We start from the raw sequence: 13,313 nt of genomic DNA, 5'->3' as shown, positions 1-13,313 counted from the left end.
CCTGACTCAGTATGGAGCTGTAGGGAGATGAGAGACTAGCAAGGACGAGAAAGCACTCCACGTGCTCTGAGGTATTGAACCTGGCTGGTTCTGTCCTGACTCCTTGCTCCAGCTGGTGCCCTTTTGGGTCCCAGCCCACGGAGCGTAGGTATCAGATGTGGCTGGGCCTGGGCGACACATGAGTACTCAAAACAGCTGGGTGCTGGCCGTTAGGGCCAGGCTAGGCTACCTAAGTGACTAAGTCAGGATCTCTGTGCCTGACCCTTACCTGACCTAGCCAGGGTGACCACTGTCACTTTGGCTAGGTGCCAGGGCCACCACTGACAGAATTTGAAGAATTAGCATGGGCCCTGATGTCCTCACCGTAAGCAGGCATGGAAAAGGAGGTGGTTCAGCGTGAAGGTGTCAACCTCGTGTGCTTCCCCCTTGATCCCCTATGGGTGTAAGTAAGGGTTTCATAAGGACCCGTAAGATGGCACCAAGTAGGGGCTGAAGATGGTCCAGCGCTCAGAGGCTGGGTGGTAGCAAGCGGCTACCTGAATGTCCCAATGAGCCCTTTAACCAGTAAAAGTAGAAATGCTGTTTAAGTTTATTGTTGTTTATGGGCACAGGTGTACGTATACCGCAGTGGGTGCGTGAAAATCTAAGGATTTTCGGCTTTCGGAGTCCATTCTCGCCTTCAGCCTTGGGATCTGGGACTTGAACTCATGTCATTGGGCTTTCCAGGCATGCGCCTTTACACACTGAGCCATTTCATCCTCCCATTTTGAATGAAGGCAAACCAGTGCGTTCCCTAGGCAGCCTGGATGTAGAAACGCCGCTGTAGTCACTAGTAACCCAGCCTTAGGACTCCATTCTCCAATAAAATCATGATGTCTCAGAGAAAACCCTAGGACTTGGGCAGGGAAACTCCAAGATGATCTGGGAGCATCTACAAAGAGTGAGGAAGAATGAGAGAGAGAGAGAGAGAGAGAGAGAGAGAGAGAGAGAGAGAAAGGAGTGACAGACCATGCTGAGGACACACAGGAACGAGGTGACAAAGTCTTCAGTGGGCAGATCCAAGGCAAGGTGAGCAACAAAGCAAACATGGTGACTTCACCATAGGACCCAAACTACGAAAGAAACACATATGAGTTCATGCTAGCACAAACAAACAGTTGAGCCGACAAGTAAATGGGGACGAGCCAAGCATGGTGGCACACCCTGGAACCCAGTACTAGGGATGGGGAAGCAGGAGGATCATGAGTTTAAGGCCGGCCTGAGCTAATACAGAGAGACCTTGTTTCAAAAGTAGACAGACAGATTGATTTATAGATTTCAAAATAGTTTTTATAGATTCTCTCCCTCTACATTAGGTAGTGCTCATGTCCCTGCTCTCTTGCAAGTGGAGGGTTAGCCTCTCCCAAAGAAAGGATGTGTTGGGTCTGTAGTGATGGCTCCGTTTTACTGCTTTTACAGAGAACCAGCACCCATATGGCATCTCACAACCACCCAGCTCCAGGGGAACCCAGCACCTTCTTCTGGCCTCCACAGACAACTGCATGGACACACACATGAAATTAAGAACAAAAAAAAAAAAAAAGGTTTTTTTTTTTTCAGAGTCGGGGTTTCACTATACATCCCTGGCTGTCCTGGAATTCACTTTAGACCAGTCTGGCCTCCAACTAGGAAACCCACCTGTCTCTGCCACCCAAGTGCTGGGATGAAAGGCGTGTTCCTCCACTGTCCAGCAAACTCTTAGGAAAGAGAGTGTGGAAGAATAGTAAGGCTTAGAAGCAAAGGAAAGGGAAGCTCCCAGTGGGGAAAGGCCAGCAAGAGCTGCTCTAACCAAGGATCAAAGTCAACATAACCGGTTAAAACCAGTTAAAGCAAACAAACACCGTCAGAAGGAGAGCACTGTGGGTGAAAAGAGACATTGCTCAGCAGGGAACCCCCTGGCTGCCAGCCGCCACCCACTGCCCCTAGTGCCTGATGATGTCCCATTGTAGAGGTTTGAATGCTGAGGTCAGGACACTGTGGAGCCACTCGGCTCTCTCTGGAGGGAAGTCAAGTCCAGCTTCCCATTTGCCTTCTTCAACCACTATAACAGGAGGAGCCCGGTCCTGCCTTGACCCCCACCATCTGTAGGTGGGGCTAAGTGCTGGGCTCTCATTTGGTTGGAGTAAGCTTCTTCCACCACCATCCGTACTGACTCCTTGGTGACCCTGCTCCCATCAGCCCTGTGTCATCTCCAGCCTCAGTCTTTACAGTGAGACAGTAAGTGTGAAGCCAGCCGCCTTTCCTGGGCTCCAAGCTTCAGGGGCCCAACAAAGTCCTCTCCTCTAACTTGGAATAACTTTGAATTTATGACCCTCCCTCCACCACCACCTGAGCTGGCTTGACAGGTGTGCATCCACCCACCCTGTCCTGGTTCATACAGTAATGGGGATTGAACCCAGGCTTCGTGTGTGATAGGCAAGCACTCCACCTGCCGAACTGCATCCTCAGCCCCTCCACCTCCTGCCTTACACCCTCACCCCCTCCACCCCCTGCCTTACACCCTCACCCCCTCCACCCCCTGCCTTACACCCTCACCCCCTCCACCCCCTGCCTTACACCCTCACCCCCTCCACCCCCTGCCTTACACCCTCACCCCCTCCACCCCCTGCCTTACACCCTCACCCCCTCCACCCCCTGCCTTACACCCTCACCCCCTCCACCCCCTGCCTTACACCCTCACCCCCTCCACCCCCTGCCTTACACCCTCACCCCCTCCACCCCCTGCCTTACACCCTCACCCCCTCCATCCCCTGCCTTACACCCTAAGCCCCTCCACCCCCTGCCTTACACCCTCACCCCCTCCACCCCCTGCCTTACACCCTCACCCCCTCCACCCCCTGCCTTACACCCTCACCCCCTCCACCCCCTGCCTTACACCCTCACCCCCTCCACCCCCTGCCTTACACCCTCACCCCCTCCATCCCCTGCCTTACACCCTAAGCCCCTCCACCCCCTGCCTTACACCCTCACCCCCTCCACCCCCTGCCTTACACCCTCACCCCCTCCACCCCCTGCCTTACACCCTCACCCCCTCCACCCCCTGCCTTACACCCTCACCCCCTCCACCCCCTGCCTTATACCCTCACCCCCTCCATCCCCTGCCTTATACCCTCACCCCCTCCATCCCCTGCCTTACACCCTCACCCCCTCCACCCCCTGCCTTACACCCTCACCCCCTCCACCCCCTGCCTTACACCCTCACCCCCTCCATCCCCTGCCTTATACCCTAAGCCCCTCCACCTCCTGCCTTACACCCTCACCCCCTCCCACCCCCTGCCTTACACCCTCACCCCCTCCACCCCCTGCCTTACACCCTCACCCCCTCCCACCCCCTGCCTTACACCCTCACCCCCTCCACCCCCTGCCTTACACCCTCACCCCCTCCCACCCCCTGCCTTACACCCTCACCCCCTCCCACCCCCTGCCTTACACCCTCACCCCCTCCACCCCCTGCCTTACACCCTCAGCCCCCTGCTCTATCCACTGATCACAGCCCTGCAAGACTGCTCATCTATCTCATTTTACAGATGGAAACACCAAGGTTGATGAAGCTACAGAACACAATGCCACAGCTATGAGGTGACAAGACCAGTTCAACCCCACTGCTTGCTCCAAGTGACATTTGAAGGCTGGATGGTTTCTCTTGGGATACAGTGGGAACAGTCTCTGGCTGGGAGAGAAGACAGTAGAAGGACCCTGCAGTGCTCTCCTGAGTCTTTGGTGTCTGTGTTGGAAGTGCAGGGTGAGGCCCCCACCCCCAGACTTGCCACCCCTAGCCTCAGCGCCCAGGCAGCAGGCCCCACTCCAGCCTCTTTCTGAAACTGTTGACCATGGGAGAACCAGACCTAGTTTCTGGGAAGCTGCAGGCACCCTGCTGAGGACAGGGGCCCCTCTGCCTTCCCCCTGGTTCAGCAACCTCATCACATTCCCCTGCTCCACAGTCCAGGCCAAGCCATGCAGTTTCCACAGTGGTCTGGCAGAGCCTGGCAGCTCAGGACCAGGTCCCCTGCTAAATGGCCAGGCCCTTCTCCATCAGGGATCAGGTCCAGGGGCTTCTGGCCAACCCCAATGTCTGCACATAGTTACTGCTCCCGGACTCCTCACCCTGTGTCCCCTGACTCACACTAACTACCCAGGCCCTCCTTCCCCCTGCAAGGCCCCCTCAGCCCTGGAAACTGTCCCCATACCCTAATATTCCTACCCTACTTCAACAAAGCCCTCTGTCATCAGCCATGATAAGCTATGATAGCAGCTTGGACCCGCAGGCCTGTATCCGCCTGTCTTTGTCTGTCTTTATCACACACCCTTTCTGCAATGTTGACTCCGACCAAAACTGGGGTGGGAGCCCTCTTTGTGGGGCCCTGAGCCTGTCCTGTCCTTCAATTCCCGTCCTGTGCCTAGTTCCGTGTTGCAGGTGTCCCACCCCACTGGCATGGCCCAGTCCCCAGCCATCTGACCCACCCCTTGTCTGGGTAGAGCCATTGTAACAGCCCTGGACATCACAGCAGGGGGCAGTGTGATGTCACAGGGCCCCATTGTGGCTATGCAGGGGGGAGTCCTGCCCCAACAGTGGCCCACTCTCCACCCTGCCCAATCCTATTAGGCAGGGGTCTGAACAAAGGAAGGGACTTTGTGTTTTAACCAAGTCTGAGGAAGGGGTGGGCACAAGGCTTATGCATTCCAAATGCTGCTCTCCCCACCCCTAGCTGGGCCAGGGGTCAGGGCAAGGCCTAGCTGCCACCGTTGTGAGCTGTCTGAAGTTTCCCAGCTCACAACACCCACAAAGCTAGAGTCCAGCACCAGAATGAAGAGGAGAGCCCCAGGGGAACCCAAGCCCTTGGGGTAAAGGGAAGGGACAGTCAAGAGCCAGAGAGAGCAGAGGTCTCTGACAGACCTAAGGGAGGCAGGCAGGCTTAGGACATGGTGGAGGAGGGGCCAGCAGGGGAGTGTATGGGGCCCTGCTACCCAGAACATCAATAAACTCTTGTTTGTTTGTTTGGGGTTTGAGACAGGGTTTCCTCTGTATAACAGCTCTGACTGTCCTGGAACTAGCTCTGTAGACCAGGCTGGCCTCGAACTCACAGAGATCTGCCTACCTCTGCCCAGTGCTGGGATTAAAGGCGTGTGCCACCTGGCCTAATAAATTCTTTTAAACACTGACTGAGCCAGGCAGTGGTGGCACACGCCTTTAATCCCAGAACTTGCTAGGCATAGTTAGGTAGATCTATGTGAGTTCAAGGCCAGCCTGGTCTACAAGAGCTTGTTCCAGGACAGGCCCCAAAGCTGGAGAGAAACCTGTCTCAAAAACCAAAAATCAAACAAACAACAAAACAAAGTAAAACTCTGACTGAGAGCTAAGTTCATAAGCCTAGAGGGTATTGACCGTCACCAGCTCCAGATATGACACCCCAACAGTTCTCAGAGAACCAAGCTCATCCCGTGTTCCCCAGAAACCCTTACATTCCCCATGGCTGGCGGATGGGACTTCGGAGGCTCCAGCTTGGCCTTGTGGGGTTTTTTCTCAGTGCTAGGTCCTTCCCGTCTCTGAGCCTCAGTTTCCTGTTTGTGAACCAAAGACAAGACAGGCCAGCACTCCTCAGCCCACCCCCTCGCTGAGAGCAGGTGTTCACTATCACCCCAACTCCCTTGGGCTCCTAGCTAGGGCCTGTACCTCCCTGTACCTGTCCAGGCCTCTGATGTGAGGATGGGAGATACCCAGGCCAGGGTGGGCTTTGGCTCCAGCAGAGACCTTGGCATCCCTAACAATACCATGAGGGCATCTCTGTTGTTGGCAGAGTGCCTGGGCATGCAAAAAGGCTGAGGGTATCTCACTTTCAGGCAACAAAGCCCCCTTTCTCTTGGGCTTGTGGAATGCCTAGCATTCCCTCCAGCCTCCGCTTCAGGACCCAGACCCCAGGGTTCATTCCATGGGGTTGAGGCTGAGCCGCCCACTAGACAGCTGTATAGAATCTTGGCCATCTACAACAGCAGGGTCAGCCCACCGTGACCCATGTGGACACTTATCCTCCCCAAATAGCTTAGCCCTCGGACAGGAACCCAAACCCCCTCGTGAATACTAAACAGTTGAGGTAAAAAATATCTCCAGCCAACTGGGAGCTGAGCAAGAGCCACGTGCTCTGTGCTCCCCCACCTCGGCTGTTCTTTGTCTTTGTGTTTGATAATGGATTTCAGAACTAGTATCAGACTATGAAAATAGAGACCTTGATTCTATCCATGTCCCTCTTTGCAGAATTGGGTGTTATGGAATGATGGAATGATCTTTTGGTACACTGTGAAGATATGTCTTTGTCAAGGTGCCTTCTGATTGGATTGACAAAGAGTAGACTGGCCAATAACTAGAAAAAAAAAAGAGGTTAGCAGGAGAACCCAATGGAGAGAATGCTGGGAAGAAGAGAAACAGACTCGGGGGAGTCGCCAGAAAGATGTGGAAGAAACAGGACCATGGGGCTGGAGAGATGGCTCAGAGGTTAAGAGCATTGCCTGCTCTTCCAAAGGTCCTGAGTTCAATTCCCAGCAACCACATGGTGGCTCACAACCATCTGTAATGGGGTCTCGTGCCCTCTTCTGGCCTGCAGGCATACACACAGACAGAATATTGTATACATAATAAAAAAAACTGCTTAAAAAAAAAAAGAAACAGCACCATGCCACCATGTGGTAGAGCATAGATAAGAATATGGGTTAACTTAAGGTGTAAGAGCTAGTTAGCAGCCGGGCGGTGGTGGCGCACGCCTTTAATCCCAGCACTCGGGAGGCAGGGGCAGGCGGATCTCTATGAGTTCGAGACCAGCCTGGTCTACAAGAGCTAGTTCCAGGACAGGCTCCAAAACCACAGAGAAACCCTGTCTCGAAAAACCAAAAAAAAAAAAAAAAAGCTAGTTAGTAACAAGCCTAAGCTATTGGCCAAGCATTTATAATTAATAATAAGTTTCTATGTTGTTATTTGGGAGCCAGGAGTCCCAATGAAAATCTCTACCCAACATGGGACCATGATTATCCACATAAAACCTCAGAAAGCTTAAGAAAAGGTTCGAACTACACACACACACACACACACACACACACACACAGTCAAGCACAGATTCCTAGTCCCACAACCTCTCATGCGGTCTGCAGTACAGAGAGGCGTCTCTTGGCTGCTGCCTGCAGGCTTGAGTCGCCAGAGTGAACCCCACTGGTACACCATGAGCTAAGCCATATGGTGGATTTAAGACTTTGCTCATGCAGACAGAAAAGATTACAGACATGCAGTAAAGACAGATCTAGATGAAAGAAACCTCTCCATAGGTTACAGTGCGTTTAAAAAAATTAGTTTAAAAATAATAAAGTCCTTTAAAAAGGAGTAAAGTAATATTTAAAATTAGGATTAAAAATACATGAGAAAAAAAAAGAAAAATAAAAATACATGAGGAGTCTGGATCCTGTATGTTATTGTGTTGTCTTTATATTTTTTATTGTTTATGAACAACTTACAGCTGCTAAGACATACTGGATTATGGAGGCTGCTGGATTACACCAACCTACATCTTGAAAATATGTCTTGACTTCAAAATGGAAGCCAAATGCTGTGTTGCTTTAGGGAAGAGGTTATGCTTTTGTGAAAGGCTGTGGGTTGTTCAAGGTTGAAGATGATTAGGTTTGATCAAGGAAAACCCCCTGAAAATCCTGGCTACAGACATAAAGAGCTAACCCCAAAAAAACTACAAGACACGTAATGCATACTTTACCTCCTCAAACATAAAACAAACAACAACAAAAAAATCATCTTTGGCTAACTTGTATATAACACACAGTTTATGCTTGTATTAATGCAAATATGTATGCTACCTTTAAAAGTTTATAATTAATAAGTCTCTGTGTAGTTATTTGGGAGCTCATAAATATTAAACTAACTTCAGAGTCTTAAAGAAGTCTTAAAGAAAAAGAAATTATAGGCAGGGTGGTGGCGGCACACACTTTTAATCCCAGCATTTGGGAGGCACAGGCAGGCGGATCTCTGAGTTCGAGGTCAGCTTGGTCTATAGAGAGACACAAACCCTGTCTCAAAAAATTATACTTATTTATTTGTGTGTGTGTGTGTGTGTGTGTGTGTGTGTGTGTACACATGCTTACCACAGTGCCTGTGTGGAGGTCAGAGGACAACCTGGGGAGGTTAGTTCTCTTCTTCTGTCATGAGGGTTCTGAGAATTGAACTCAGACCATCAGACTTGGCAGCAAGCGCCTTGACCTGCTGAGCCATCTTGCCATCCTCTCAGCCTTTTTCCTTTTTCTTTTCTTCCCAGGCAGCATCTCTCTTATACTGTAGCCCAGACAGGACTTTCAATCTCCCAGCCTCAGCCTTCCAGGCAGCTGGAATTACAGACCTGAGCCACTGCTCCAGCCCAGACCCCAGAAGGCCAGAGAGAACAGGGGTTGCTGAAGGTCACACAGCCTGGGAGGGCGATGAAGGAAGAAGGGGCACAGAGTCAGGAGGTAAAAACCCTGTTGGGAGAACCCTGATGACAATTGTTCTCTTCCAATGGATCATACAGGGAGGACGCAGAAGAAGAGACTGTGGGGACGCAGAGACATGCAGACAATCTAAGCCCCAGCTTGTGGGCCCATGGATGGGAGATGACAGCCAGGTCTCCTGGCAGCCCTGGCCCAGCCGAGTCCAGCACTGCTCCAGGCCTTGACTGGCAGGCTTCAGCAACCCTAGGCTACTGCCCTGGTCTTGATCCTGGGTGGGATCTGCCCCTCCCAGCAAATCCCTGGACAGACTCTACCCCAAATCCTCAGGAGTGCGAACTGGGGGTGGGGTGCCAGGGAAGATGAGGCTTGAAGTTCCAGAGTCTGGACACTGCCTGCCCCCCTGGGATAGGCCGCAGGTATCTGAAGGTGACACACAGGCTTCCATTGCTATGTGACCTTTGGCGTGTAGTTGCCCAGTTCTGGTTTTCTTGAATGCAGGATAGAACTTCAGTACCTTAGAGCTGAGGCAAAGGAGCCTGCTGAATGTCGGGACTCAGGCTGGAGAGCGAGATGTGGGAACCAGCCTCCTAGTGGGCTTCTCTCTCTCTCTCTCTCTCTCTCTCTCTCTCTCTCTCTCTCTCTCGCCCTCTCCCTCCTCCGGCCTCAGGAATCGCCTTAATTACAGCGTCAGCCCTGCCTTGCTTCCTGCCATAAACCCAGGAATCTAAATTAAAAGGCAGAAGCCCGGTTACCCCTTCCCTCCGACCCCCCAAGTCTGCTGGGAAGCTCTCCTGGACACAAGCCACGAGCGGAGGACTAGCTACCAAGGTGCCCAAGGCCCAGAACTGGGGGGGCTCGAAGGAGGGCAAGAGTCTGTGCATCACTGCCCGGTGCCTGTTGTGTGCCAGCAACACCACCAGACTGGCGCCAGGACTCTGGCTTCCAGAGGAAGAAACTGAGGCACGTGCCAGAGTCTCCCAGGGTGATGATGGCTGAGCTGGCTGCACCCATCCAAGATTCCAATTCCCAGCCAGGAGGGCTGAGTGGGGAGCAGAGGAGACCATCAGTCCCTCAGGAGAGTGAGGAGCTCGTGACCCACATGCTCAGTCTCCTCGGCTCCCCAGTAGAAAACAGACTACTGGAAGAGGGGTTCGGGGCTTCGGTGCACAGACCAGGCAGGGTACAGACAGCACCGAGTGCTGAGCTGACTTTCTGCAAGTCCAGCCTATCTGGCCCCATGTGAGTTTACGCTCTCTTCCTCAGGGACCTCATGAGGTAGGCAAGCGCTTGCCTGGGGGCCATGAGAAGCCAAGGCTGCCTCAGATCTAGCAAGAAACCTAGAAGAGAGGTGTGTATGTGTGCATATGTATGTGTATGCTGTGTGCAGTAGTGTGTTCATGCTTGTGTGTGCGTTGTGTGTGTCCTTGTGTGCTTGTATGAGTTCATGTCTGTGAGTTTGTGTGTGAGACAGCAGGCATGTGCGTGTGGTGGGGGAAAGTGAGGTCATGCGGGCAGTGGAGCCCAGGGTGTCCAAACCACTGGAGCCACTAGGGGAGAGACAGACTCTGGAGGGGAAGGGGGCGGGGTGAGGGAGGCTGAAGAGAAGGCTAGGAAGTCGGCAGAAAGATGCAGACTCAAGCCTGTGGGATGTCATGTGAGGAGCACTGGAAGACAAGGGGAGGTCTCAGAGGCTCCCAAAGAGAGAGAGGATGGACTGGGGACAGATGATCAGAGACACTGATAACACCCAGGAGGGAGTGTGAGCATTTGGGGAGGAGGGACTGCTCAGACTTAGGGGATCCAGAGAAGACACGGTCCACAGGGCAGCTGCATTTTCTTCTGGCTGGTGGCTCTGAAGTCACCAACCTGTTCCGAATGTCACAGAAGGAACTCAGCCCAGAAAGAAGACAGGAGATATGGGTGGTGGGTGTGGAAGCCCAGAAAGGGACTTCAGATGCAGCTGTAAAGGGCACTGGAGGGCCAATGAGATGGCTCAGCAGGGAAAGGTGACTGCTGCCAAGCCTGATGACCTGAGTTCGATCCCCGGGAGCCACATGGTGGAAGGAAACAGCTCCCCCAAGCTGTCCTCTGACCTCCACGTGTGCTCATGTGTGTATCTACATCGCACAGACAAGCAAATGAGCAAATAAATTGGAAAAAATTAAAAATGAAGCATGACATCTGAAAAAGAAAATAAATAACTAATAAATGAAGCTGGGAAGGATTTATAGTTGGGTCTGACCACATGCAGAGCTGGGCCAGGGAATGGTTGTCCACTTCTCTTTAGTCACATCCATGCTACTTTTTATCCCCTTTGAGATAGGAACAGGTAGCCCAGGTTAGCCTTGAACTTGTTATATATCCCAAGATGATCTTCAATTGCTGATCCTCTGCCTTCCAAATGCTGAAATTACAACTGTGAATTGCCATACAACCCTCTTGCCCCACCCTGTGCTGACCCTGCAGTGATTGGTTTAGCCTGCACCCTGAGGGCCTCTTACTTTCCCTCTGAGCTGGGCCTGACAACTACAGGCAACTATTGGCTTCCCCAGAGGGGACATCTGCTCTGTCTAGAGGCCTTTTTCACACACTGGAAATAAGCTGGTACCCCCTCTTTCTATTGACTGGACGGAGACCCGATGCCGCTGTCAAACACAGCCAACAAAGAATTACTCAGTAAGCCAGGTGTAGTGGCATATGCCACTTGGGAGGCAGAGACAGGTAGATCCTTGAGTTGGAGGCCAGCCTGGTCTACAGAGCAAGTTCCAGGATAGCCAGAGCTATACAGAGAAACCCTGTCTCAAAAAAAAAAAAAAATTAAACCCACAAACCACACCTTACCACATCCCCCCCCCCCAAACTACACATTCTTAGGTGTTTGCACACATGGGTGCATGAACATGCCTATGCATGCTCACCACACACATGCAGGTGCCAAGAGATTTGTGACAAGGTGCAGGGAGCCTCAGGTGTCAGAAGCACATTCCCCTGAAATGAGGAGGCTGCCGGGTGACCGCTGGAGGAAAGAGTATTCCGGGCAGAGCTGACTGCAGTTTCAAAGGCCCCGAGGCAGAACTTACTATGCACGAGGGTAGACAGATGCTAGGGACCATCTCTCAGGCTCCAATATTTACCTTTTAAAGACACCAGCCCAGTGTCATAGCTGAGGGGGAGGGGGAGGGTGTGGAACACCTGCCTAGCTCGTGAGACCCTCTGTCTACTTCCCGTCTCTAGGAAGTCCCTAGTCTACACGTTCACGGAAATTTAGTCTGCAGCTCGTGACTTGCCCTGAGGTTTTCAAGGTCACTCCTGCTGTCTCAGCAACTTACTTCATTCATCATATCTGTTTGGTTCTGGGATCACACTGAGGTCTAGGCAATAGCCATACTCCTGTCCCCCCACCCCTTTTTTTGGCTTTTCAGGACAGGGTTTCTCTACGTAACTCTCACTGTCCTGGAACTCACTCTGTAGACCAGGCTGGCCTTGAACTCAGAGATTTGTCTGCCCCTGCCTCCTGGAGTGCTGGAATTAAAGACATGAGCCACCACACTTGGTCCCTAGCTTATACTTTACATTTTATTTTAGACAGGATCTCATCAAGTGGCCCAGGGAGACCTTGAACTCACTCCCTAGCCCTGGTTTGAACTTTCAAGTCTCCTGCCTCTAGCCTCCTGGGTGTCTGTGCTTACAGTTACAGACCTGTGCACCAAGCCCAGCTGCTTCTGCTCAGTTGTTTAGTGTGCAAGTGCTTGTGTTTGTGCACGTGTGCACCAGTGTGTGTGTGTTGTCTCATACACGCAGTGCGTGTGTGGAGGCCAGGGGACAGTCCTCAGGAGTTGGCTTTGTCCCTCTACTGTGGAGGTTCTGGGAAGGCAGCTCAGTTCTTCAGGCCTGTGCAGAGAGTGTTCTTACTCTCTGGGCCATCCATCCCCAGGCCTGGTTTTCGTCGAAACAGGGTTTCCCGGCATCGTCCTGAGCAGCCTGGAACTTTCTATTCTTCTACTTCAGAATCCTGCGTGCTGGATCACAGATGTGTGACCCACTGCAGGTGTGTTCCCATTCTCTGTCATACTTCAGGGAGAGGAACTGTTGGATTCTGTGGGTCCGCACATTGATGTCCGTAATGGCAGCCCACTTTGCATCCCGTCGTGACGCAGAGGGTTCCAGTTTCCCCACGTTCTTGATGACACTTGTTATGGCCTGCCCCTTCAGTTGCAGCCACTTTAGTGGGTGTAAACAGGAATTTCATTGTGGTTTCTATATCCTAGTGACTAATGATATTGTCTTCACTCAGCCTGCTAGAACAAAAATACCACAGATTGGGTGACTCCAACGATAGAGACAAATTTCTCACACTTGGGCCCGCGGGACGGTTCTCTGGGTAAATATGCCCGATGACAAGTCTAATGGCCCTAGTGTGAGCCCCGGGATTCACACGGTGGAAGGAGAGACTCGATTCCCTAAAGTCGCCCTCTGACCTCCACGTGTGTACCCAGAGGTAGACAACAAATAAATAAATAAACGCATTTTATGAACATCCTCAAACTTTGGGAACCTGGGAGTCCGAGATGACAGTTGGGTGGGTCCACAGCTGGCTCTGGGGAGGGACCCGTCTCTGGTGAGTGAGCCCCTACCACATATACACTGGAGTTTTTTTTAATATTTTGTTAAAATTCAGTTGTGCAGGGTTGGAGAGATGACTCCGAGGTTTGAAGCACTTGTTGCTCTTGCAGAGGACTCCAGCTAACACCCATGAGACAATCACCTATAACTCCAATTCTGAGGGGTCTGAAACCTTCTGA

This window comes from Microtus oregoni, unplaced genomic scaffold (genome assembly GCF_018167655.1).
Source record: "Microtus oregoni isolate MIOR12 unplaced genomic scaffold, Mior012 000005F_ref0000423, whole genome shotgun sequence".
NCBI lineage: Eukaryota > Metazoa > Chordata > Mammalia > Rodentia > Cricetidae > Microtus > Microtus oregoni.
The sequence above is the reverse complement of the archived record's forward strand: the minus strand, read 5'-3'. Positions refer to the sequence as shown.